Source organism: Lissotriton helveticus, chromosome 1_1 (genome assembly GCF_964261635.1).
Source record: "Lissotriton helveticus chromosome 1_1, aLisHel1.1, whole genome shotgun sequence".
Classification (NCBI taxonomy): Eukaryota; Metazoa; Chordata; class Amphibia; order Caudata; family Salamandridae; genus Lissotriton; species Lissotriton helveticus.
Window position 1 is genome coordinate 1,403,805,751 of NC_136057.1, and position 25,781 is coordinate 1,403,831,531.

Below are 25,781 nucleotides of genomic sequence, written 5' to 3' on the forward strand. Positions count from 1 at the left end.
CAAGGCGAAGACGCCTGAACAAATGAAGAAAGGGAGGGACGGAGAGACAGACAGATAGGAGCTTACCCTAAGTGAATCCCTAAGGCGCCTCGCAGTCTGCTCCCGTGGGACCTGCACCAATGTGTCAGATACCTGAAGGGAAGAAAATACAAGCAGCAGAAGCGCTGCCTTAGAACCAACTCACACGGAGGCATTGATGTGAGTTGATCGCTATGAGCTCATAGATAGTAACTGTGGGAGATAACCGTCTCAAGAATAGTCCCCTAACACTCTGCGAGGTGAGCGTAATTGTCAGGAGGTCAAAGCAAGGGCCCACGAGGCCATACAATACCCATAGGAGCATCGCGGACACTGAGCTCGCCCTACCCACGTCAAACACCCCCACCAGAGGTGAACAGTATAGCGAGCGTAAGGTCAAGGTCGAGCCCGTGTGCGGACCGCAACCAGCAGCCACACACAACCCCTTTAGTGACAACATAACACTCTGGCGCAGATACATAGACGATATCCTCGTACTATGGAAAGGGGACCGCGTGACTTGTGAGGCTTTTTGCACCTGGATTAATCAGCAGAATCCATTTCTCAAATTTACTGGCACCATCTCAGATACGGCTATCCCCTTCCTAGACTTGAGCATTAGTCTGATCCCGCGTGGGCTTAGCACAACACTCTACCGCAAGGACACTGACAGGAATAGCCTTCTGCTATACGACAGCTATCACCCTAAAGCCCTGAGGGACAATCTCCCATTAGGACAGTTCCTCAGGGTTCGCAGAAACTGCACCAACAAAGCTGATTTTAAGCAAGAAGCAAGCCTTCTACAACACAAGTTACAGGACGGAGGGTACCCAACCAGGCTCATCCACAACTCATGTAAACAAGCCTTAAATAACCCCAGAGAAACACTACTGGAAACTCGCTCTAAAGAGCAAGAAGAACTGATAACCTGCGTCACCAGTTTCACAAAAAACTCAGCTTACATTAAAAACAGTATAAAAAAACATTGGAATATCATTAACGCAGGTGGTCTGGATATCCCCCGCCCCCGTTTTGCATTCAAACGGACATCCAATTTAAAGGATGCTCTGATCCATACACGGCCCAAGAAACAAAACACCAGCAGCCAGAGCACTCTGTGGGACCTCCCCCCGGGAGGGGTCATTTTCCCTGTGGAGGGTGCGCTGTTTGCCCACAAACTCATCAGTGCAAAGAGATCAGTCTAACTGACACGTTCACGTGGCATCTCCAGAGACATACCAATTGCAACAGCACGAGATGCATTTATATGCTGACCTGTCCCTGCAATAAGTATTATATGGGGATGACCATGAGACAAGTTAAACTAAGAATCATGGAGCATAAAAGCAATATCAGATGCTCAAAGACACATACCAGACTGTACGAACACTATACACGACAGGGCCATCATGCAGACAGTGTCCGTTGGCTGGTTCTAGAGTCCCATCTCTCTATTACACAGCAGGCCCTCTTTCGAATTGAACAAAGATGGGTCCACCGGTTAAAACTTGACACGATGGGTCCTGTGCCATGGGTGTCGCTGGCACGCTAGCTCTGACTCGGAGGTTGCCAGACTATTAACACACTATCTGCTTACACGCATACAGCCCCCATGACCATTCACTAACGGCTCCACATCCCCAGGTGTATGGCCTTTCCAGATAACTAGCTCCCAACACCTGGTACACGGCTGTGTATCATTAGGATTAATTTGAGCTCATATGGACTAATGAGCCTATGCCAGTCCCAGCACTTGTATCAACTCCTCATCCCCCAACATACTGACATCACTTCCTTGCCTACACAGAATGGGCACCGGTCCATGTGCGTATTGGTAGACCGCCTCAATCATAATGATCTCTCTGTAACACACTGAGTTTCTACACTTCCCCTGCAACCACCCTCTCCTTTGGGCACATGACTTGGCACAGGGGGGGTAGTGTGTGGTGGCGCCACTCCCTAGCGAGGCGTTACCTTTCGATCACCTTTAGCCACATTACTTGAGACGGTTCACGAGCATGCATGCCGTCTCCTCCTCTGTCGCTTAATGCAAGGGGTCTTGATTGACGACCCTCTCACTCGTTCCCAGATGACCCACAGATATTATCAGGCTGCTGGCATGTTCCCTCACCATCTTGTGTCTCTGTGGATACAATTAACCATGCGTGCATAACCGGAGTGTTCACTGGTTTTCTTGTGTTAACATTCTCAAGACAGACTGACATGGGTATTGTTAACCCGGTTAACTGCGAGTTCTCCCAATATGGCCACCGCAACTCGCAGCAGTCTACTGAGGTTGAAGTCGGTTGGGTTTCTACTCGTAGAAAGTGCCTGGCACATGCGCAGTCCCGTTCCTGCTGCAGCCCCGCCCACCGCGAGCGTGACCATGCGGAAATGCGGTTACTACTAATACCGCGGGCATCCCCCGTGGACACTACCAGTCGCTCTGACGCCCTGACCAGGCTCGTGGGGGTAGGTTGTGACGGTTGAGACCGCACGCGTATCTAGTAAGTGTGTTGCGAGGCTCGGAGATTTTGGAGCCCGTTACCTTGTAGGTGACGTATCGGGCTGGGAGCGCGTGTACCATCGAGATAGCTCCGACTCGCCAGTGTTGTGGAGGACGTATGTCCTGAGTTCAAGGAGCGGTGTTTGTATGGGTATTAGTGCCATGCCTGCTGGTTGCGGTCCGCACACGGGCTTGACCCTGACCTTACGCTCGCTATACTGTTCACCTCTGGTGGGGGTGTTTGACGTGGGTAGGGCGAGCTCAGTGTCCGCGATGCTCCTATGGGTATTGTACGGCCTCATGGGCCCTTGCTTTGACCTCCTGACAATTACGCTCACCTCGCAGAGTGTTAGGGGACTATTCTTGAGACGATTATCTCCCACAGTTACTATCTATGAGCTCATAGCGATCAACTCAAATCAAAGCCTCCGTGTGAGTTGGTTCTAAGGCAGCGCTTCTGCTGCTTGTATTTTCTTCCCTCCAGGTATCTGACACATTGGTGCAGGTCCCACGGGAGCAGACTGCGAGGCGCCTTAGGGATTCACTTAGGGTAAGCTCCTATCTGTCTGTCTCTCCGTCCCTCCCTTTCTTCATTTGTTCAGGCGTCTTTGCCTTGTTATCATAGCCATACCCACGCCTGGGGGATTCTTGTCACTATTAACATAATTTGTTTATAGTTTTTGGTTTTATTGCCATCAGTGTGCTTTTTCAGCGTAGAATACATGTGATCCCGGAAACAATGGAACATAGCATTGATCATTTTTCCACATTACATATATTTTCCCTTAGGTCGCACTGTTACAGCAGGACCTGCTGGCCTGCCAACTTATTGACCTCCTGAAATAAGGTTGTAATTTATATTCATTTTTCACTGTGTAGTACTGAGCACTTAGGTCCTGAAGAATTGCCATGACGGCAAGAAACATGTTGACCTGACCAGAGGGTCGTAGATGTCCTGCTGATAACCTTTCCAGCACATATCTCCCCTCCCACCCATTTTAACCAAGGGTGTCAGCCACTCTAATAAAGTTCCCTGTGGACTGACCCACCTTTTTTAATTCACCACTACTTCACGACTACACTTTCAATCGCCCTCTCACCTGCATGCACCATATGGCCGGAACAAAAGATCTCCGATAAAGAGCCCCTTTACGGGTGCCCGTCAGACATTGCAGCGCCAGTCTGACGAGGAGCAGAACCCATATGATGAAGCATGACATCTAGCTTGCTAGGTGTGTGAGGGTTTTAGTTCCAAAAAGGGAAATGCCCCTTTTCCCTTCCTCTACGCTGCAAGCACTCTTGTGTCTTATATTTCCCATCGGGGAACTTTGTACCCCTCTTGTGCTACTAGTTTCCTGGACATGTACACTGGACCCTGTTAAATATCGTCCACTCACGGTTCCCCTTCTTGTTGTTATAAGTACTTTCTCATTCCCTGTACATTGAGCATGGTCCATGGGTGTGTACCTGGACCATATGGGATGATTGCAATTGGGCTTGTGCGTACACAGTAGTGGTGATAGTGTTGTCCACAGTTTAACCTTCTTCACCATCCCCCTTGCAGCCTTCAGACCCTAAGCCTTGCACCCACCCCCATGCTGTTGAACACTTCTGGGAGTCATATCCACACCCCCCTCCTATGTCTGCGCACTGCTGGGAGTCATATCCACACACCCCCATACTGTTGGCCTATGCTGGGAGTCATTTCCACCCCCCTCCTATGTCTGGGCGCTGCTGGGAGTCATATCCACACACCCCCATACTGTTGGCCTATGCTGGGAGTCATATCCAGCCACCCCTCCTATGTCTGGGCACTGCTGGGAGTCATATCCACCCACCCCCATACTGTTGGCCTATGCTGGGAGTCATATCCAGCCACCCCTCCTATGTCTGGGCACTGCTGGGAGTCATATCACCCACCCCCATACTGTTGGCCTATGCTGGGAGTCATATCCAGCCACCCCTCCTATGTCTGGTCACTGCTGGGAGTCATATCCACACACCCCTCCTATGTCTGGGCACTTCTGTGAGTCCTGTGCACCCACCCCCATACTGTTGGACTATGCTGCTAGTCATATCCACATCCCCTCCTATGTCTGGGCACTGCTAGTAGTCATATCCACACCCCCCTCCTATGTCTGGGCACTGCTGGTAGTCATATCCACCCACCCCCATTCTGTTGGCCTATGCTGGGAGTCATATCCACCCCCCCTCTTATGTCTGGGCACTGCTGCTAGTCATATACACCCAGCCCCATACTGTTGGCCTATGCTGGGAGTCATATCCACACCCCCTCCTATGTCTGGGCACTGCTGGTAGTCATATCCACCCCCCCTCCTATGTCTGGGCACTACTGGTAGTCATATCCACCCCCCCATACTGTTGGCCTATGCTGGGAGTCAGATCCACCCCCCCCCCCACTCCTATGTCTGGGCACTGCTGGTAGTCATATCCACACACCCCTCCTATGTCTGGGCACTGTTGGTAGTCATATCCACACCCCCTCCTACGTCTGGGCACTGCTGGTAGTCATATCACCCACCCCCATACTGTTGGCCTATGCTGGGAGTCATATCCACACCCCCTTCCTATGTCTGGGCACTGCTGGGAGTCATATCCACCCACCCCCATACTGTTGGCCTATGCTGGGAGTCATATCCACACCCCCCTCCTATGTCTAGGCACTGCTGGTAGTCCTGTGCACCCACCCCCATACTGTTGGCCTATGCTGCTAGTCATATCCACATCCCCTCCTAAGTCTGTGCACTGCTAGTGGTCATATTCACAAACCCCCTCCTATGTCTGGGCACTGCTGGTAGTCATATCCACCCACCCCCATACTGTTGGCCTATGCTGGGAGTTATATCCACACCCCCCTCCTATGTCTGGGCACTGCTGGTAGTCATATCCACCCCCCCCATACTGTTGGCCTATGCTGGGAGTCATATCCACACCCCCTCCTATGTCTGGGCACTGCTGGTAGTCATATCCACACCCCCTCCTATGTCTGGGCAATGTTGGTAGTCATATCCACACCCCCATCCTATGTCTGGGCACTGCTGGTAGTCATATCCACCCACCCCCATACCGTTGGCCTATGCTGGGAGTCATATCCACACCCCCTCCTATGTCTGGGCACTGCTGGGAGTCATATCCACCCACCCCCATACTGTTGGCCTATGCTGGGAGTCATATCCACACACCCCTCCTATGTCTAGGCACTGCTGGTAGTCATATCCACCCACCCCCATACTGTTGGCCTATGCTGGGAGTCATATCCATACCCCCTCCTATATCTGGGCACTGCTGGTAGTCATATCCACACCCCCTCCTATGTCTGGGCACTGCTGGTAGTCATATTCACCCACCCCCATACTGTTGGCCTACGCTGGGAGTCATATCCACACCCCCCTCCTATGTCTGGGCACTGCTGGTAGTCATATCCACACCCCCATTCTATGTCTGGGCACTGCTGGTAGTCATATCCACACCCCCTCCTATGTCTGGGCACTGCTGGTAGTCATATCCACCCACCCCCATACTGTTGGCCTATGCTGGGAGTCATATGCACACCCCTCCTATATCTGGACACTGCTGGGAGTCATATCCACCCACCCCCATACTGTTGGCCTATGCTGGGAGTCATATCCTCACCCCCCTCCTATTTCTAGGCACTGCTGGTAGTCATATCCACCCACCCCCATACTGTTGGCCTATGCTGGGAGTCATATTCACACCCCCCTCCTATGTCTGGGCACTGCTGGGAGTCCTGTGCACCCACCCCCATACTGTTGGCCTATGCTGGTAGTCGTATCCACACCCCCCTCCTATGTCTGGGCAAAGCTGGTAGTCATATCCACACCCCCTCCTATGTCTGGGCACTGCTGGTAGTCATATCCACCCCCCCATACTGTTGGCCTATGCTGGGAGTCAGATCCACCCCCCACTCCTATGTCTGGGCACTGCTGGTAGTCATATTCACACCCCCCTCCTATGTCTGGGCACTGTTGGTAGTCATATCCACACCCCCTCCTATGTCTGGGCACTGCTGGTAGTCATATCACCCACCCCCATACTGTTGGCCTATGCTGGGAGTCATATCCACACCCCCTCCTATGTCTGGGCACTGCTGGGAGTCATATCCACCCACCCCAATACTGTTGGCCTATGCTGGGAGTCATATCCACACCCCCCTCCTATGTCTAGGCACTGCTGGTAGTCCTGTGCACCCACCCCCATACTGTTGGCCTATGCTGCTAGTCATATCCACATCCCCTCCTATGTCTGTGTACTGCTAGTAGTCATATCCACCCCCCCCTCCTATGTCTGGGCACTGCTGGTAGTCATATCCACCCACCCCCATACTGTTGGCCTATGCTGGGAGTTATATCCACACCCCCCTTCTATGTCTGGGCACTGCTGGTAGTCATATCCACACCCCCTCCTATGTCTGGGCACTGCTGGTAGTCATATCTACCCCCCCCATACTGTTGGCCTATGCTGGGAGTCATATCCACACCCCCTCCTATGTCTGGGCACTGCTGGTAGTCATATCCACACCCCCTCCTATGTCTGGGCACTGTTGGTAGTCATATCCACACCCCCATCCTATGTCTGGGCACTGCTGGTAGTCATATTCACCCACCCCCATACCGTTGGCCTATGCTGGGAGAAATATCCACACCCCCCTCCTATGTCTGGGCACTGCTGGGAGTCATATCCACCCGCCCCCATACTGTAGGCCTATGCTGGGAGTCATATCCACACACCCCTCCTATGTCTAGGCACTGCTGGTAGTTATATCCACCCACCCCCATACTGTTGGCCTATGCTGGGAGTCATATCCATACCCCCTCCTATATCTGGGCACTGCTGGTAGTCATATCCACACCCCCTCCTATGTCTGGGCACTGCTGGACGTCATATTCACCCACCCCCATACTGTTGGCCTATGCTGGGAGTCATATCCACACCCCCCTCCTATGTCTGGGCACTGCTGGTAGTCATATCCACACCCCCATTCTATGTCTGGGCACTGCTGGTAGTCATATCCACACCCCCTCCTATGTCTGGGCACTGCTGGTAGTCATATCCACCCACCCCCATACTGTTGGCCTATGCTGGGAGTCATATGCACACCCCCTCCTATATCTAGACACTGCTGGGAGTCATATCCACCCACCCCCATACTGTTGGCCTATGCCGGGAGTCATATCCAGCCACCCCTCCTATGTCTGGGCACTGCTGGGAGTCATACCCACCCACCCCCATACTGTTGGCCTATGCTGGGAGTCATATCCAGCCACCCCTCCTATGTCTGGGCACTGCTGGGAGTCATATCACCCACCCCCATACTGTTGGCCTATGCTGGGAGTCATATCCAGCCACCCCTCCTATGTCTGGTCACTGCTGGGAGTCATATCCACACCCCCTCCTATGTCTGGGCACTTCTGTGAGTCCTGTGCACCCACCCCCATACTGTTGGACTATGCTGCTAGTCATATCCACATCCCCTCCTATGTCTGGGCACTGCTAGTACTCATATCCACACCCCCCTCCTATGTCTGGGCACTGCTGGTAGTCATATCCACCCACCCCCATTCTGTTGGCCTATGCTGGGAGTCATATCCACCCCCCCCCTCCTATGTCTGGGCACTGCTGCTAGTCATATACACCCAGCCCCATACTGTTGGCCTATGCTGGGAGTCATATCCACACCCCCTCCTATGTCTGGGCACTGCTGGTAGTCATATCACCCACCCCCATACTGTTGGCCTATGCTGGGAGTCATATCCACACCCCCCTCCTATGTCTGGGCACTGCTGGGAGTCATATCCACCCACCCCCATACTGTTGGCCTATGCTGGGAGTCATATCCACACCCCCCTCCTATGTCTAGGCACTGCTGGTAGTCCTGTGCACCCACCCCCATACTGTTGGCCTATGCTGCTAGTCATATCCACATCCCCTCCTATGTCTGTGCACTGCTAGTAGTCATATCCACACCCCCCCTCCTATGTCTGGGCACTGCTGGTAGTCATATCCACCCACCCCCATACTGTTGGCCTATGCTGGGAGTTATATCCACACCCCCCTTCTATGTCTGGGCACTGCTGGTAGTCATATCCACACCCCCTCCTATGTCTGGGCACTGCTGGTAGTCATATCTACCCCCCCATACTGTTGGCCTATGCTGGGAGTCATATCCACACCCCCTCCTATGTCTGGGCACTGCTGGTAGTCATATCCACACCCCCTCCTATGTCTGGGCACTGTTGGTAGTCATATCCACACCCCCATCCTATGTCTGGGCACTGCTGGTAGTCATATCCACCCACCCCCATACCGTTGGCCTATGCTGGGAGTCATATCCACACACCCCTCCTATGTCTGGGCACTGCTGGGAGTCATATCCACCCACCCCCATACTGTTGGCCTATGCTGGGAGTCATATCCACACACCCCTCCTATGTCTAGGCACTGCTGGTAGTTATATCCACCCACCCCCATACTGTTGGCCTATGCTGGGAGTCATATCCATACCCCCTCCTATATCTGGGCACTGCTGGTAGTCATATCCACACCCCCTCCTATGTCTAGGCACTGCTGGTAGTTATATCCACCCACCCCCATACTGGTGGCCTATGCTGGGAGTCATATCCATACCCCCTCCTATATCTGGGCACTGCTGGTAGTCATATCCACACCCCCTCCTATGTCTGGGCACTACTGGGAGTCATATCCACCCCCCATACTGTTGGCCTATGCTGGGAGTCAGATCCACCCCCCCCACTCCTATGCCTGGGCACTGCTGGTAGTCATATCCACACACCCCTCCTATGTCTGGGCACTGTTGGTAGTCATATCCACACCCCCTCCTATGTCTGGGCACTGCTGGTAGTCATATCACCCACCCCCATACTGTTGGCCTATGCTGGGAGTCATATCCACACCCCCTCCTATGTCTGGGCACTGCTGGGAGTCATATCCACCCACCCCCATACTGTTGGCCTATGCTGGGAGTCATATCCACACCCCCCTCCTATGTCTAGGCACTGCTGGTAGTCCTGTGCACCCACTCCATACTGTTGGCCTATGCTGCTAGTCATATCCACATCCCCTCCTATGTCTGTGCACTGCTAGTAGTCATATCCACACACCCCCTCCTATGTCTGGGCACTGCTGGTAGTCATATCCACCCACCCCCATACTGTTGGCCTATGCTGGGAGTTATAGCCACACCCCCCTTCAATGTCTGGGCACTGCTGGTAGTCATATCCACACCCCCTCCTATGTTTGGGCACTGCTGGTAGTCATATCCACCCCCCCATACTGTTGGCCTATGCTGGGTGTCATATCCACACCCCCTCCTATGTCTGGGCACTGCTGGCAGTCATATCCACACCCCCTCCTATGTCTGGGCACTGTTGGTAGTCATATCCACACCCCCATCCTATGTCTGGGCACTGCTGGTAGTCATATCCACCCACCCCCATACCGTTGGCCTATGCTGGGAGTCATATCCTCACCCCCCTCCTATTTCTAGGCACTGCTGGTAGTCATATCCACCCACCCCCATACTGTTGGCCTATGCTGGGAGTCATATTCACACCCCCCTCCTATGTCTGGGCACTGCTGGGAGTCCTGTGCACCCACCCCCATACTGTTGGCCTATGCTGGTAGTCGTATCCACACCCCCCTCCAATGTCTGGGCAAAGCTGGTAGTCATATCCACACCCCCTCCTATGTCTGGGCACTGCTGGTAGTCATATCCACACCCCCTCCTATGTCTGGGCACTACTGGTAGTCATATCCACCCCCCCATACTGTTGGCCTATGCTGGGAGTCAGATCCACCCCCCACTCCTATGTCTGGGCACTGCTGGTAGTCATATCCACACCCCCCTCCTATGTCTGGGCACTGTTGGTAGTCATATCCACACCCCCTCCCATGTCTGGGCACTGCTGGTAGTCATATCACCCACCCCCATACTGTTGGCCTATGCTGGGAGTCATATCCACACCCCCCTCCTATGTCTGGGCACTGCTGGGAGTCATATCCACCCACCCCCATACTGTTGGCCTATGCTGGGAGTCATATCCACACCCCCCTCCTATGTCTAGGCACTGCTGGTAGTCCTGTGCACCCACCCCCATACTGTTGGCCTATGCTGCTAGTCATATCCACATCCCCTCCTATGTCTGTGCACTGCTAGTAGTCATATCCACACCCCCCTCCTATGTCTGGGCACTGCTGGTAGTCATATCCACCCACCCCCATACTGTTGGCCTATGCTGGGAGTTATATCCACACCCCCCTTCTATGTCTGGGCACTGCTGGTAGTCATATCCACACCCCCTCCTATGTCTGGGCACTGCTGGTAGTCATATCTACCCCCCCATACTGTTGGCCTATGCTGGGAGTCATATCCACACACCCTCCTATGTCTGGGCACTGCTGGTAGTCATATCCACACCCCCTCCTATGTCTGGGCACTGTTGGTAGTCATATCCACACCCCCATCCTATGTCTGGGCACTGCTGGTAGTCATATCACCCACCCCCATACTGTTGGCCTATGCTGGGAGTCATATCCACACCCCCTCCTATGTCTGGACCTCCCTCAGATAAACCATCGCCCGATACCCACCCTTTTGTATGCTGATGATTCAGTTATTATAGCAAGGACTTTAAACCAACTCCAACTACAAATCAGCAAATACGCAGCATTTATGGACTCTCTTGGTCTCAAAATTAACATTAAGAAAACCTTCACAATGCATATTGGTCCCAGGATTAAAAAACCCAAACCAATAATGGTCGATAATAATAAACTGGAAAAAACCCCGGTCTACCCTTACTTGGGTATCCTAGTGGTAGTCATATCCACACCCCCTCCTATGTCTGGGCACTGTTGGTAGTCATATCCACACCCCCATCCTATGTCTGGGCACTGCTGGTAGTCATATCCACCCACCCCCATACCGTTGGCCTATGCTGGGAGTCATATCCACACCCCCTCCTATGTCTGGGCACTGCTGGGAGTCATATCCACCCACCCCCATACTGTTGGCCTATGCTGGGAGTCATATCCACACACCCCTCCTATGTCTAGGCACTGCTGGTAGTTATATCCACCCACCCCCATACTGTTGGCCTATGCTGGGAGTCATATCCATACCCCCTCCTATATCTGGGCACTGCTGGTAGTCATATTCACCTACCCCCATACTGTTGGCCTATGCTGGGAGTCATATCCACACCCCCCTCCTATGTCTGGGCACTGCTGGTAGTCATATCCACACCCCCTCCTATGTCTGGGCACTGCTGGTAGTCATATCCACCTACCCCCATACTGTTGGCCTATGCTGGGAGTCATATGCACACCCCCTCCTATATCTGGACACTGCTGGGAGTCATATCCACCCACCCCCATACTGTTGGCCTATGCTGGGAGTCATATCCTCACCCCCTCCTATGTCTAGGCACTGCTGGTAGTCATATCCACCCACCCCCATACTGTTGGCCTATGCTGGGAGTCATATCCACACCCCCTCCTATGTCTGGGCACTGCTGGGAGTCCTGTGCACCCACCCCCATACTGTTGGCCTATGCTGGTAGTCGTATCCACACCCCCCTCCTATGTCTGGGCAAAGCTGGTAGTCATATCCACAAACTCCCATACTGTTGGCCTATGCTGGTAGTCATATCCACATCCCCCTCCTATGTCTGGGCACTGCTGGTAGTAATATCCACACCCCCTTATATGTCTGGGCACTGCTGGTAGTCATATCCACACCCCCCATACTGTTGGGCTATGCTGGGAGTCATATCCACACCCCATCCTATATCTGGGCACTGCTGGTAGTCATATCCACACACCCCTTCTATGTCTAGGCACTGCTGGGAGTCCTGTGCACCCACCCCTGTTATGTCTGGCGAATGCTGGGAGTCCCCCCCATGTGACATGTGTTGTTTGTATACTCAGCAGGCGCCACGACTCCATCAATTCCATGTACTCCCACCGGTGGTAGCAGGGTCATGACCTTCTCCTCCCAGGGCTGGAACTGCACCGGTCTGCAGGGACCACCACCTCCAGTGTATTGGCTATTGGCGTAGTCCTCATCCATCTTGCGTTTGACCATCCTCCGCAGATCGTACCACCTGGCCTGGCAATCCCTCCTGGTGCGCCTCATGGGTGCAACAGCATTGACCTTATTGACAATCCACTCCCACAGGCTTGTTTTGTCAGCTATGCTAGTCTGTCTGACCAATGCGCCAAACAGCTGTGGCTCTATTCTGATGACTTCATCTACAAGGATCTCCATCTCCTGGTTTGTGAACTTTGGATTCTTTGGTGCAGACATGTTGCAGGGTGAATGTGTTTGGGGGGTGAGGGTGTGTATGGATGGGGGGTTGTGGGTCGGAATGTGAAGGGGGTGTGTGGGTCTGAATATGATTGTGGGTATGTGTGAAGGTGGATGTGTGAAGTTGTTAGTGTGTTGGTAGTCTCTGTAGGTAAATGTGTATGTTGCAAAGGATGCTGGTTTGTGTGTGTGTGCCCTTTTTAATGGTCCATTTGTGGGTGTGGCTTAGTTTGAATTTTTTGGTGGGTGTGTTATAAGGGGTGAGTCTGAGTTGGGCGCTCTGTTTGCCACTTTGAATTTGTCCAGGACATTGCTTTCCAATGGTTTGTACACAGGAGATATGTTTTGAGGTGTTGTGCGACTCTTTTGCACACTCCTTGTGCTGTTTTAGGGGTACGCGTGTGTTTTTTTGAGGGGGGTTTGTCTCGTACTTTGTTGTGTAGCTTTCTCATACGTGACGTATTTTCGGGGTACGTGTGTGCTTCGATGAGGGGGGTTCGTCTCGTACTTTGTTGTGTAGCTTTCTCATACGCGATGTATTTACGGGGTACGCGTGCGCTTGGTTGAGGGGGGTTCATCTCGTACTTTCTTGTGTAGCTTTCTCATTTGCGACATATTAGCGGGTATGCGCGCGCTTCATTCAGGGGGGTCGTTTTTTATTACATTGTGCGGCTCACTCATACGCGATGTTTTCCGTACAAACCGCTGTTCATACGCGACGGCGTTTTCCCGTACGAATGGCGTTTACGCTCTACGATTCGGATCGTACTTGGCGGGTCATAAGGCATGTTTACAAATCGTACGGTTCAGTAGTCGAGTCCGTATCGTACGGTTCTTCGCTAGTTTTTCGTACGGTTTGTAAACATTCGGACGGAATCTTTGTAAACGGATCATACTACGCAATTCGGACGGCTTTGTACGAATCGTACGGAAACGGCTACAAAAACGAATCGTACGACGGTTTTCTTTCCCGAATCGGAATCGACCCCTAGATGTGTTACAATTCGAGAAATGTTGAAAGGTGACTCTCACATTGTTATGATGAATACTTTTGCTTCAATAGTGAAATCAAGGACACTACAGTTCCTACATTTGTGGTGGTCTGCCAAAGGGGCTAGCCCCCACAAATCATTGAGCGTGCAATCAGTCCTGGTGAAGGGTGGCGGGGGTTTAGACTGGCTCTCCCTAGGTGATCTTTGATGCTTTTATTTTTTTCGGAACACGAGATAGGCTGCTTAAGAGTGAGGTCACCGTCGTTCAGTACGTTCCAATGTCAACATTTTTCACTTGTTTGGCTATTGGTGAAAATGTTGTAGCACACACCAGCCTATCCGAGTTTTTCTTTTCCTTAGAGATAAGTAATACCTCTTCGGACAGTACCAAGTTCTCTTTATTGATCTTTTTACCAGTCTGCGTGGATCGCCTCATGAAATTAGTTTATGTGACAGTGTATCGGCCTCCCTAAAGAAGTCATGTTTAAAGAAACAATTCATCATTATGCGCAAAAATTGTGAATAGGGCAAGTGAGTCTCGTAGGGCTCTGGGGTGGAGGCTGGAGTAGGTCAGTAAAGTGTTTCTTTTTATGTGTTTGCAGTAAAGGGATGCATATGGTTCACCATCTATTGTTTTAATCATAATGTCGAGGAAGGAAATTTCCGTTTTGCTATGTTGGAGAGTGAATTTGAGACCTCTAAAGTAGACATTAAGCCAGTTAAGAAATTCTACAGGGGTTTCTACCAGTCCCTAATCAGGAAAATATCACCAGTATACTGCTTCCATACCATTAGATGGCTGCGGAATGGGTTATAGTTGGAGAGGATGATCTCGGTATCGAGGTCCTCCATGAACAGAATTGTAAAATTAGGGGCAAAAATGTCCCTCATAGAAGTCCCTTTGACTTGTTGATAAAAGTTAAGTTAAAGTTAAATCAATTTTGTGTAAGAGCAAATTTGAGCAACTCTGTATTAAAGGATTTAGACACTGGGTGTGGATATACTCTTTCATCCAGAGTTTTTCTGGTGATTTCAATGCCTTCCAGTTAGGGGCTATTAGTGTATAATGACTCAATGTTCATTGTACACAATGGGCACTTGCTCTGATCGCAGGGAAGATGTTAGATATGGTTGATTCGATTCATATTGCCCCTGATATAGCATGCAGTATTGGCGACAAGTTATTTGAAAAAGAAATTGATATACCTGCCAATAGTCTGATAAATGGAGCCACGCCCATGGGCAGGCGACAGACAATGACGAGGGAAAATTGATTATTTATTTAATTTTCCCTTGTGGTCATCTGTCAAATCCCCCCACTCCCAGCCCAGCCCTACTGCCCCACTGCTTTTATCTGCATGGGCAGCGGCTAGACACCCAGATACTTCAGATCTACGGGGGTGGCGGGGAGTCCTGTGTTTTGTGCATCTGGGGTAAGGTAATGATAACTGCCATCAAGAACTTCTAGTGTTTAAGAATAGGAATTAATATTGGCTTATAAATCCAGCTGCTTTGCCTCTCCCGATGATCTCAGAAATCATACTCCGAGGTTACTTGGTGGGGCAAGTATTAAGTTTTGAATAGCGCTCATTGTTAATGAGTTTTTCCATGATTTCAGTTTTGTATTAATCTATATTTTGTGCAACTATACTGCTGTCCTTATATGCTGGTTTGATTATCAGAGAATTGTTTTGTTTAAGATTAAGTAGTACCTGCTTTTTTAGTACTGAAATGTTGTAAGGGGTGAATATTTTTTGGTGTTCTAAGTTAGAGATCTATCTCAATACGAGATTCTCGATGGTATGGACTTCGGGGGGGATGGAGCTGTTCAGTAGAGAGAAATTAGAAGGAGGGCAGAAACCAGTGTTGGAGTAGGTCAGGACATATGGGATGACAGCAACAATTGTGTGCAATCCTACCGTGGGGGGTATTAGGATGTGCCCGCCACAGTGGCGGGCACATCCTGTATCTTTAGTATTGTGGCGGGCGGTGCTCTCTGCACCGCCCGCCACAATACTAAAAATGCTTTGCAGCATTTACATAAACAAAGCGGCAAGCACCGCGCAGTGCCTGCCACTTTGTTTATGTAAATGTGGGGGGTACCACAAGTACCCCCCATGTACATGTCCCCACTCTGCTTCACTCTGGGGGCCCGCAGGGGGGCCCCAGAGTGAACACCGCCTGCCTTTCCGTGGCGGCATTGCCGCCGCGGAAAAGCATGACACACAGCCCATGTTAATATGGCTGGCCGCCACCATATTAATCATTTTCCGCCCCGGCCGCAGGGCGACCGGGGCGGAAAACAGGCGAGCGGTGTTTTCTCCCGCTGCGGCCCCCCGCCATTGTAATATGGCGGGGGGGGGGAATTCAGGGACGGATGTCTGGCGGATTGCCACAACATCAATTTAGCAACAGAGGAGTGACTCAAATAATGAAAACACTGAAAGTGAAACACAAAGAAAAACAGTGGGTGTCAAGTGGAGAAAAATCAAAAATGATTTTTATAAAACCCTCACTCACCCGTCTATTGGGTGACATGCTTCATCATTGGGTTATATTCACCGGGCAGGCCAAATGCGTGCCCGGTGTGCTACTACACCTGCAACTGCAGTGGAGCTGGTTGCTAATTTAAAAACAGTGTGAAAAGTGCTGGTGAAAGAAGGTGTAGAAATAAAAGAGTGCGAGCTCCAACCTAAACTCAACTTTAATAAAGGTTGATGCAGGCACGTCGTTAAAAAAAGGTTAATGGACAGGTTTGACTTTAAGTTTGAGTCAAAAAGTCCTATTAGGTACAACAAATGGTCGACATGTTTCTGCTCATGATGGCCAACTTGGCCGAGCTTTCATCAGGACCAAACTCTAACACTGGGCGGTGTACGCGCGCTAAGGCGTACCCTGACCTCAGTGTAATTGAAAGAACAAGATTCCAAGACTCACGGTTTCTTATTACCGGATCACCCTGGTATATCCAGGATTTTAAAATCTGTGGAAGGAAAACAAAGAAACGACCAAACAAGCAATCATAAGTATGAAAAAAAAATTGGGGGGGGGAGGAGCCAAGCTCGCGAGCGAAATGGTCGCCTTGTAGCTCGGCTCCGTCAGCCCTCTGGCCTGACTCACATATCCTGCTACATATCCTGCCCAGAGACGATACATTTTCGAAGAAAGAGAAACGCAACACTTCGCTCCCACTCACCGTCTGACCTGGAGGCTCCGACTTGCGGAGGATCCGGAGTTGTGCCCTCTCGCGGAAACCGGGGCCTTTGTGAAGCTGAGACCGGGGCTTCGCCTATTGGATCCGGCCTGGCGTTGTGGCGACTGGTGGCCCCGGCCGAGAGACTGCACCACGAGAGAGAGCCACTGTGAGAAATCCCCGGTGATCCTGAACCGGGCCTGCCTTGGCGGCCGTGAGGCTGGTGCGGGGCGTGGTGCTCCATGGACTAACCGTGTAAAGGGGTTTCCCCGCCGCCGCTCCGTTCATCGACCCTGGACCCTCGCGCTCGAGCTATACTTCTGAGGAGCGCCGGCTCGACCATAGGCAACCTTCCGCTTGGTGGGGCTCTCTTTTCTGCACCGCGGTGGTCATTGCCGGGGCCACCCAGACATCTGTAAAGGCCTACATTTGTGTACTGCTCCGGGGGTGGCGGAGAGTGGGGAAGGGGTTGAATTTACAAAATGGCTGCCGCAGTTTGGAGCTGTGGATTTCCTCCTGATGGCGATCTCCGGTTGCTAGATTGCGCGGAAGGATGGCCATGTGGACGTGAGCCTACGATCGGCGACGTTCTTGCTGCCTTGAGATCTTTACACGCGACCTTGGCCCCCGGTGCTCCTGGGGACTTGTCCCGATCCACCGCCATCTTGGGTGGACGCTCCTTCAAGGTCCCCCTTGCCTCGGTGATACCATTGCCTCACCCCCCTCGATGGCTCCGAAATATGGTGCTGCTATCCACCAACGGATTTGTACATCGGCGGCTTCAGAACCTCCTGTTCGATGTTCGGAAACTGGAGACTTAGACACTGTGCGAGGGCCCGATCATCCCCGGGTGCCTGAGAAAGATGGCGGACTGCTGCTTGTTTTTACCTTGATGAGGTCTTGTTTCTATTTTGCCAGTATACTCCCGCCTTTTCGAACGACGAGACTGCACTCCTGTTTTTTATTGCCCCTGTTGCTGTTGCTGATATATTTGGATTGCTTACTTGAATTTTTATTCACTTGCTTTTTCATTGACCTTTCTGACCAGCATCTGTATCGTATTCTTTGTCATTTGTGTGCTTGCCTCGCATCGTATTGCACGCTTCAGGCTGTTATTTGGTGGGTGGTAAATGCAGTGAAGAAGGGATTGGGGTGAGATGCATGGCCCTCGAAAGATTATTGGTATACGAATTCATGGCGGAGTTGCCCATATTCATAGTGCTATGAGAAACCTCTCTGAAAGTTTTATCGTGTTCGAGTCTATATCGTTCTGGTACACATGTACTGTAGTTAATGGTTGGGTGGAGGGCTGTAGCCGACCGTATTTATTTTTGACCTCATGCTCCTCCCTCTTATTTACTATCTTGTTTCCGTATCTTTTTTTGTCTTCTGTTTCTTTTCTCTCTTATCTCCACTATATTTCGGGTTCTGGTTTAGGGCGACAGGCGCGCTGTTTGGAGGATAGGCCGTAGCCTTCTGCATGGGTGCTGGGTGGGATGGGTGGGTTGGGTCTTTTTTGTTGTTTTATTTTCTTCAGTTCTATGGCCCTTTTGTATCTCTTTATGGGGTTGCCGCGTCTATCCTTTGCCTCCCGTGGTATGATTGGGTGGGATATGTGACGTCGCTGTTCCTCTTCTTAAAGTTCTGCTGCTTCCGCTGCGACTCCCATGCCCTCATCGTTGCGATTCCCCTGTTCCTATGTGTGTTCCTTGCTATGGGGAGCTTGTTCCGACGCGGCATTCCTCTTCTTTTAATCTGTGTTTTTTTCCTTCTTTTCTTTCCTTTTCCCTCTTCCTCCACTCCCCTTTTCTTTTTCTCCCCAGGTTAGTATGACGGGCTAGTTTTAATGATATTACTATTCCGGCCCCCCTGTTCTATATCCAAGTGCTATTGGGTGGTGGGTACGCCAAGTTATTATTGATTGCATATTGATTTGTGCTTCCTACGTCTGTCCTTCTACCGATGTGTATAGTACTGCCATTTCTACATTGCTGCCCTTTATCCTTTGGCTGTTAATGATTTGTGCGGGGTATCCGGATATTGTTTTGTTCTCGCTGAGCCTGCCATACGCCCTATCGTTATATTATAAAATTAACCTATATTACTCCTGATTGCTGGCCGTATAGATCCTCATACTTCCCCCGCTTTTTTAACGACTATATTGAATGTACAATTTTACTCTGATTCTGTGACTACTATTTTGGAATTTTTGACTGCTTTAACATGTTGTGGCCGGCCAGATCGGTTGTAGGCCCAGCCTTGTATATCCTTTCTGTACGAATAAAGGTTTAAAAAAAAAAAAAAAGTATGAAAAAATGAATGTGTTTTTTTACATACCACAAATCGTTTTTTAAGACACCACCGAATTAAGTGCTCTTCACCAATAGCCCTCTTTAATTCCCAAAAATGGCGATTTTTACTGAGGGTAGTCTGATTATATTTTAATCGGATCATAGGTAAGAGATCACTCTTCGCTCTCATTAACAAACCGAAGGCGCCGAAAATGCGCCGGTATGTGTTTTCGTAATTAACTAAACACACTGCAACTTTATAGATTATCACGATTTCCACATGTGGATCACAAAGAGTTGTGCAATTTGAAGTCAAACAATTAAAAGCCAAAACACTCGCACAATGGACCAGGAGGGCTATGTATAGTAAGGAGGAGAGTGCCAATTTATAATTACATGAAGGAGGGGTTCACTTCACTTCATGGGTCGGTGGCGGGGGTATTCTTCACACCGGAATCAACTAGTGGGGAAAATATAGAGAGGGCAGGGTTACAGCCCGCTCAAGGATCAAAAACGGGTAAGACCTAACCACACCTAAAATTAATTACACAATTACAAATAATATTTACTAAATAATTAATAGAAATTAATTTTAAACTACTGAATAATGAATAAAACATTTATTACCACCCTTCACACCATTTACATATATAAACACCACAACACACACCTAAAATAAATTAAACAATTAACATAATTAATTATTAATGGACTAATTGAAATTAATTAACTAATTATTAAACTATAATTAATTAATAAATTAACACATTAACTAATAAATTATTTTTACATAATAAATTACTTCCCACCCTATTCCCCTATAAACCCACAACCCGCTACGGAACTAATAACGCAAAATTAAACTTAAAATAAATTAATGAGTAGAAAAATTCTAAAACATATAATAAAATGACAAACATTTCTTATTAAGAACACTAAAATACATAACATTATTAATAAATAGATATTTTAGTAAACTATCAGCCAGATTCATGAAGCAAGAATCGGCTCGCAAAGGGCCAGATTCTGAGAATCTGGTCCTTTGCGAGCGCTTTTTTTGCATTTGGGATTCATCATCCCAAATGCAAAAATCTCTCATTTTAAAATCGCTAAATTGCGAGGAATTGCATTTAAGGAATCTCTATTTGATATTCCTTAAATGCAATTCATGAACCATTTTAGAATTGCGAATTTGCAATTTTTGGCCGCTATTTACCGCGAAGTCTGACTTCGTGGTAAATAGCGAAAACTTAGAAAAATGCACTTTAGTGCATTTTTCTAAGTTGGATGTTACACACACACATGTCAGGTGGAATTGTGTATGCGCAACACCAGTGTAAATCACCATTTCAGGGGTGCCCTTGAAATCGCTTCCTTATTTGCGATTCGCTAATTGCTAATCGCTAATAAGGAATGACTCCCCATTCATTCCTAGGGGCCTTTTGACCCATAGGAATGAATGGGGAGTCATTCCTTATTTGCGATCAGCAATTAGCGAATCGCAAATAAGGAAGCAGTAGAAATCGCTATATATTTTGCGATTTCTACATGCATCCCGTTTTGCGAGTCTTTAATAGTGATTCCTTAATAATCGCTATTAAGGACTCGCAAAAGAGGAGCATGATGAATCTGGGTGTTTATTTTTGTAAACGATATTTATTACAACTATATTTTTGTAATCGCTGTAACCGCTGTCTGAGGATTTGGAAAAAGGGTTCATAAGACTATAGGCTCATTGAGGTGAAAGTCTGACGGGACTTTGGGCACAAACTTGGGATTAGTTCGAAGTGGGGAACATCCCTTTCGAAGCGGATTTTACTCCGCAGTACTTTTGGGACGCGTCCTTTACAATGCAAATCGTAACCACGACTTGCGCTGGAGGGCGCTAGAGGATGAAGAATAGTAAATTTACTATTCCAACACCTTCCCTAGTATCCACGGGGACTGGTGTTGGAATAGTAAATTATATTATTTACTATCTGCGCCCCCAACGCAAGTCGTGGTTACGACTTGCGTTGTAAAAGACGCGTTGCAAAAGTATGCGTTGTGACGGTACGCGTCGTACCGTCATACATCCGTTCGAAGTATAACCCTGTCATGTTTGAGTTGAATACAAGGGTCTTGAATTGAGAATGCATGAATCTCGCTTACTCGCCTTGCAGATGTAAGGGCTAGAAGAAGCGCTGTCTTTTAAGAAAGAAACTTGAGATTGGCTTTGTGTATCGGCTCAAAAGGGTGTTTCATAAGCTGAGCCAGCACTATGCTGAGTTGCCAAGTTGGAGGTAGTGACTTTACAGGAGGGAAAGTCCTAAACAGACCCTTGAGAAATTGTTTGACCAGTCTATTTGACCAAAGAGAAGGGCCTTCACAAGATCTCCTGAACCGGGATATTGCAGCCAAGTGAACTTTAATAGAGGAGTGAGCAAGACCTGAGGTCGCCAGATGGAGAAGGTAAAGCAATATTTGTTCTGGAGAAGAAGAGAGAGGGTGTACATTGTTAGACTTACACCAGATGCAGAACCTCTTCCATTTTAAGGAATTTGTCTTGTTCGTACTGTCGGATCGGGCCCGAGCCAGAATTGCCCTGTAGTCTGGAGGGATGTCTAGGCCATGGAACTCTCGGAACTCAGGAGCCAAACCTATAATTTGGGAGATGCTGGATCCGGGTGTTGGACTTGTTCCCGGTCCATTGTGAGGAGAGAGGGAAACGGCTTCAAAGGAATCGGCAGTTCCAGGGAGAGAAGGTGGAGCTCCGTGAACCAATGTTGGCGAGGGCACACTGGAGCTATCATGATTAGCGTGCAGGGTTCTGCCTTCAACTTCCTGAGGACTCTGGGAATCAGGGGAATTGGTGGAAAAGCATAAGCAAAGACGTTGAACCATGCTATCAAAAATGCATTCCCTAGTGACCCCCGTTGGGGATCCCAACTTGCGATGTTGTGGCATTTGGCGTTGTGCTGGGTGGCAAATAGATCCAAGAGAGGGGTGCCCCATTGAGAGAATATGCCATCGAGAGTCCGTTGGTTCAATTCCCATTCGTGACATGTTGTGTGTTGTCTGCTTATTGAATCGGCCAGCACATTGTCTGTTCCTGGAACATATTCCGCTCGCAGGGAAATGTTGTGGAGAAGTAACCAGTCCAGATCTTTTGAGATTCTCGAGATAGTGGCAGTAAACGAGTACCTCCTTGGTTGTTTAGGTAGTGCATTGTCGTAGTATTGTCCGTCCGGACAAGCACTAAAGAACCTTTGATCCTGGGAAGGAATGCCCGGAGCGCCCGGTACACAGCCCGTAGCTCGAGGAGGTTTATGTGAAACTTCCGTTCGGAAGGAGACCACTTTCCAATGATCCGGAGTTCTTGGAGGAAAGCTCCCGAACCTTCCAGGGACGCATCGGTTGTGACTAATTGTGGAGAGTCTTGAAGCAAGAAGGGCAGGCATTGAGAAAGGTTCCGTGGACTAGTCCACCACTGTAGAGCAGTGACCATCTGAGGGGTCACTTCAATGCCATCGTTGAATGAACCTTCTGCTTGAATCCACTGAGCAGAGAGTGATTCATGAAGAGGATGCATGTGGAGGCGGCAGTAGGGAACCAACAGAATGCAAGATGACATCATCCCGAGCAGGGATTTGAACAGGCGTCCTGAGAGGAGCTTCTTGGATCTTATGCAGTCCGCTAATTGAAGAATTTTGGCCTGTCGCTCTTGTGACAAGAAAGCTTTCTTCTGGTTTGCATCGAGAATAGCACCCAGAAAATTTATCCGCTGAGAGGGTTGGAGGACGGACTTGTCCTGATTGAGAGTAATCCCTAAGATATTGAAAAGCTGTAGACAGGCGTTGGAAGATCTGTTTGGGCCGTCCAGAGAAGGTGCCTTGACGAGCCAGTCGTCGAGATAGGGAAAAACTTGAAGACGTTGTTGCCTGAGGTATGCAGCCAGTGGAGAAAAGATTTTGTGAAAATGTGTGGGGCTGACTTGAGCCCGAAGGGCAGGACCCGGAATTGGTAATGTCTGCCTGCCACGGCGAACCAAAGATATTTTTTTTGATTCCTGTGGATTGGGATATGGAAATAGGCATCTTGAAGATCTAGAGATACCATGTGGTCATTTGCATTGAGAAGTTGCAGCACTTCTTGAATGGTGACAATTCGGAAAGATTGTTTCTTTATATATTTGTTGAGACTTCTCAAATCCAGGATTGGTCTCCATTTCTTCTCTTTTTTTCACACCAGGAAAAAACGGGAACAAAAACCTTGCCCCTGCTGATGAAGAGGAATCCTCTCTATAGCTCCTTTCTCGATCATTAGTGAGATTTCCAGGAGTAAAAGGCGCAGATTTTTGTGAAGCATAGGTCGAGGAGGGGTCTGTGGAGGAGTCTGAATGTACTCCAGAGAATGTCCAAATTGTACCAGTTGAAGGACCAAACGCTCCGTCGTTATTCGTTTCCAATTGGGTAAAAAATGGGAAATTCTTCCTCCTACTTTGGAGGGTGGAGGTGGAGAAGAAATGGAGACCGGCAGTAGAGGAAAGTCATTGATGCCAGGTGGTATCCTTCTGTCATCCTCCCTTTCCTCGAAAGGAGGTCTTATTGTATGAAGATTGCTGCTGTTGGCGTTGTTGGAATTGTGGCCGATATTGTTGGTTGGAAGAAGGGTAGGAAGACCTATATTGTTGGTAGTCCTCTCTACCGGAAGATTGTCCTCTACCCCTTGAGCCTCGAAAAGGTCGAAAAGGGGGATTTTTAAATTAAGGGTACCCAGCGCCCAAGCCGTGTCGGTATCTTTTTTATGTCCTGAAGAGCTTCGTCGATATGAGTTCCAAAAAGAAGATGACCGTCATACGGCATTTCCAGAATTTTAGTCTGGACCTCTGGCCGAAATGTAGTCACCTTAAGCCAACCTTGGCGTCGTAAGACCGCAGCTCCAGCCAGTTGGCGGATACCAATAGAGGCGATATCCATCGCACAATCGATGATCTCGGAAGCCGAACGTTCGCCCTCTAACTAGATCTTTTTTGCCTCTTCCTTTGTGTCGTCCGGCAAGGCCCCCAAGTATGGTGCAATGTCTGCCCACATCTGCCTGTTGTAGCGCCCCAATACGGCTAAGGAATTAGACGCACACACTGTCTAAGCAGACATGGTAGAAAAACGTTTCCCAATATTGTCTAGTCGTCTGCCCTCCTTGTCTGGAGGGGCAGACAGTGGGGCAGAAGGGTTTTTAGACTCCCGCTGAGCCGCCTGAGTGATGACGGAATCAGGCTTGGGATGTCCGGTAAGGCAGGCCGGAGCGGTGTCCAGAGCTCTGTATTTTTTGTCCAGACGAGGCAACACTGGAGGAACCGAAGATGGGTTGTGCATGATCTTCACACCTTGATCCCAGATGTAGTCTATAATAGGCACTGATCTCACTGACTTTTTAAAAGGTTCCTTAAAGTTGTAAAGGCAACAATCCCACTGGTGAGAAGGCATAGGGATCTGGAAACACTGTGCAGCTCTTTCCAAGACATTATGAAAACCCCCAATATCCTCAGGAGGCAAATCAGCTTGAGGAGGCACTGGGGACACTGGACAAGGGATCACGTAATCATCCCATTCATCATGAGCCGATTGGGAATCATGAAGCTCTCCTTCCTCTTGTTGATCATCCTCCTCATCATCCGTGGAAGGTGGAGGTGGAGTTGCGATAGGCACGGACTGAGGAAGCGGAGGTGGGCCTGTGGCATTGATGGCGGAGAGACAACTGGAGTAGGAGACGGAGCCAAAGTAGGAAATCTCTATTTGTAGTCAGAAATTAAAAATTGGAGGTCAGAAACCAAAGACGCAGGCAGAGAAACCATGGGAGGTTGGCGAAGATGGCTGTCATCCGGCATAATACGTCTGGTCTTCTGGCTCTTGTTCGTCATAGTCCGAACTCTCCTGGTACTTGACGTGAAGTTCAGAAGGACTTGTCGCATCCCTGAACATATTGTCGTCGTCAGAATCTTCCTCATCTTCCAGAAGGTGAGACGGAGGCAACGGTTGGACCCTGCTAGGTAAAGTAAGAGCAGGCGTCAACGTTCGTTTTGTGATTTTAAGATGAACATACACACTGTCCACTTTGGACTCTGGTGTCGTCGACGAGCCAGTTGTTGATGTAATCAACGTCGACGGTAAAGCACCGACAGACACAACCGAAGGTGACATCGACGAAGCTCTCATTGACGGAGTAGTCGTCGATGGAGCCCCCGTCGACAAAGTTGTCGTCGATGGAAGAGATGTCGACGGAACACTCCTGGTCGACGTAGGGGGTCGACGCGCTCGTCGTCGATCATACCGGTGACGCTGGCTTGGGCGTTGACGAAGATTTCTTAAACTTGATCGTCAAAGACAATGGCTTAGCAGTCGTAGACAATGACATCGTCTTCCTCAACGTAGACAAT

General features: G+C 49.5%; 1 protein-coding gene across 50 annotated transcripts in view; it reads right to left on the reverse strand.

The window, feature by feature from the left end:
* NFIX (nuclear factor I X) overlaps window positions 1–25,781 on the reverse strand; it is a 5,476,577-nt gene that overhangs the window by 2,053,482 nt on the left and 3,397,314 nt on the right. The window contains exon 19 of one of the 50 annotated variants that reach the window (XM_078684512.1): window positions 19,763–19,826. The exons of the other annotated variants lie outside the window; for them this stretch is intronic. The gene's annotated coding sequence lies outside the window, so the exon portion shown is untranslated. The remainder of the gene's footprint in view (window positions 1–19,762; window positions 19,827–25,781) is intronic. 50 annotated transcript variants of the gene reach the window in all.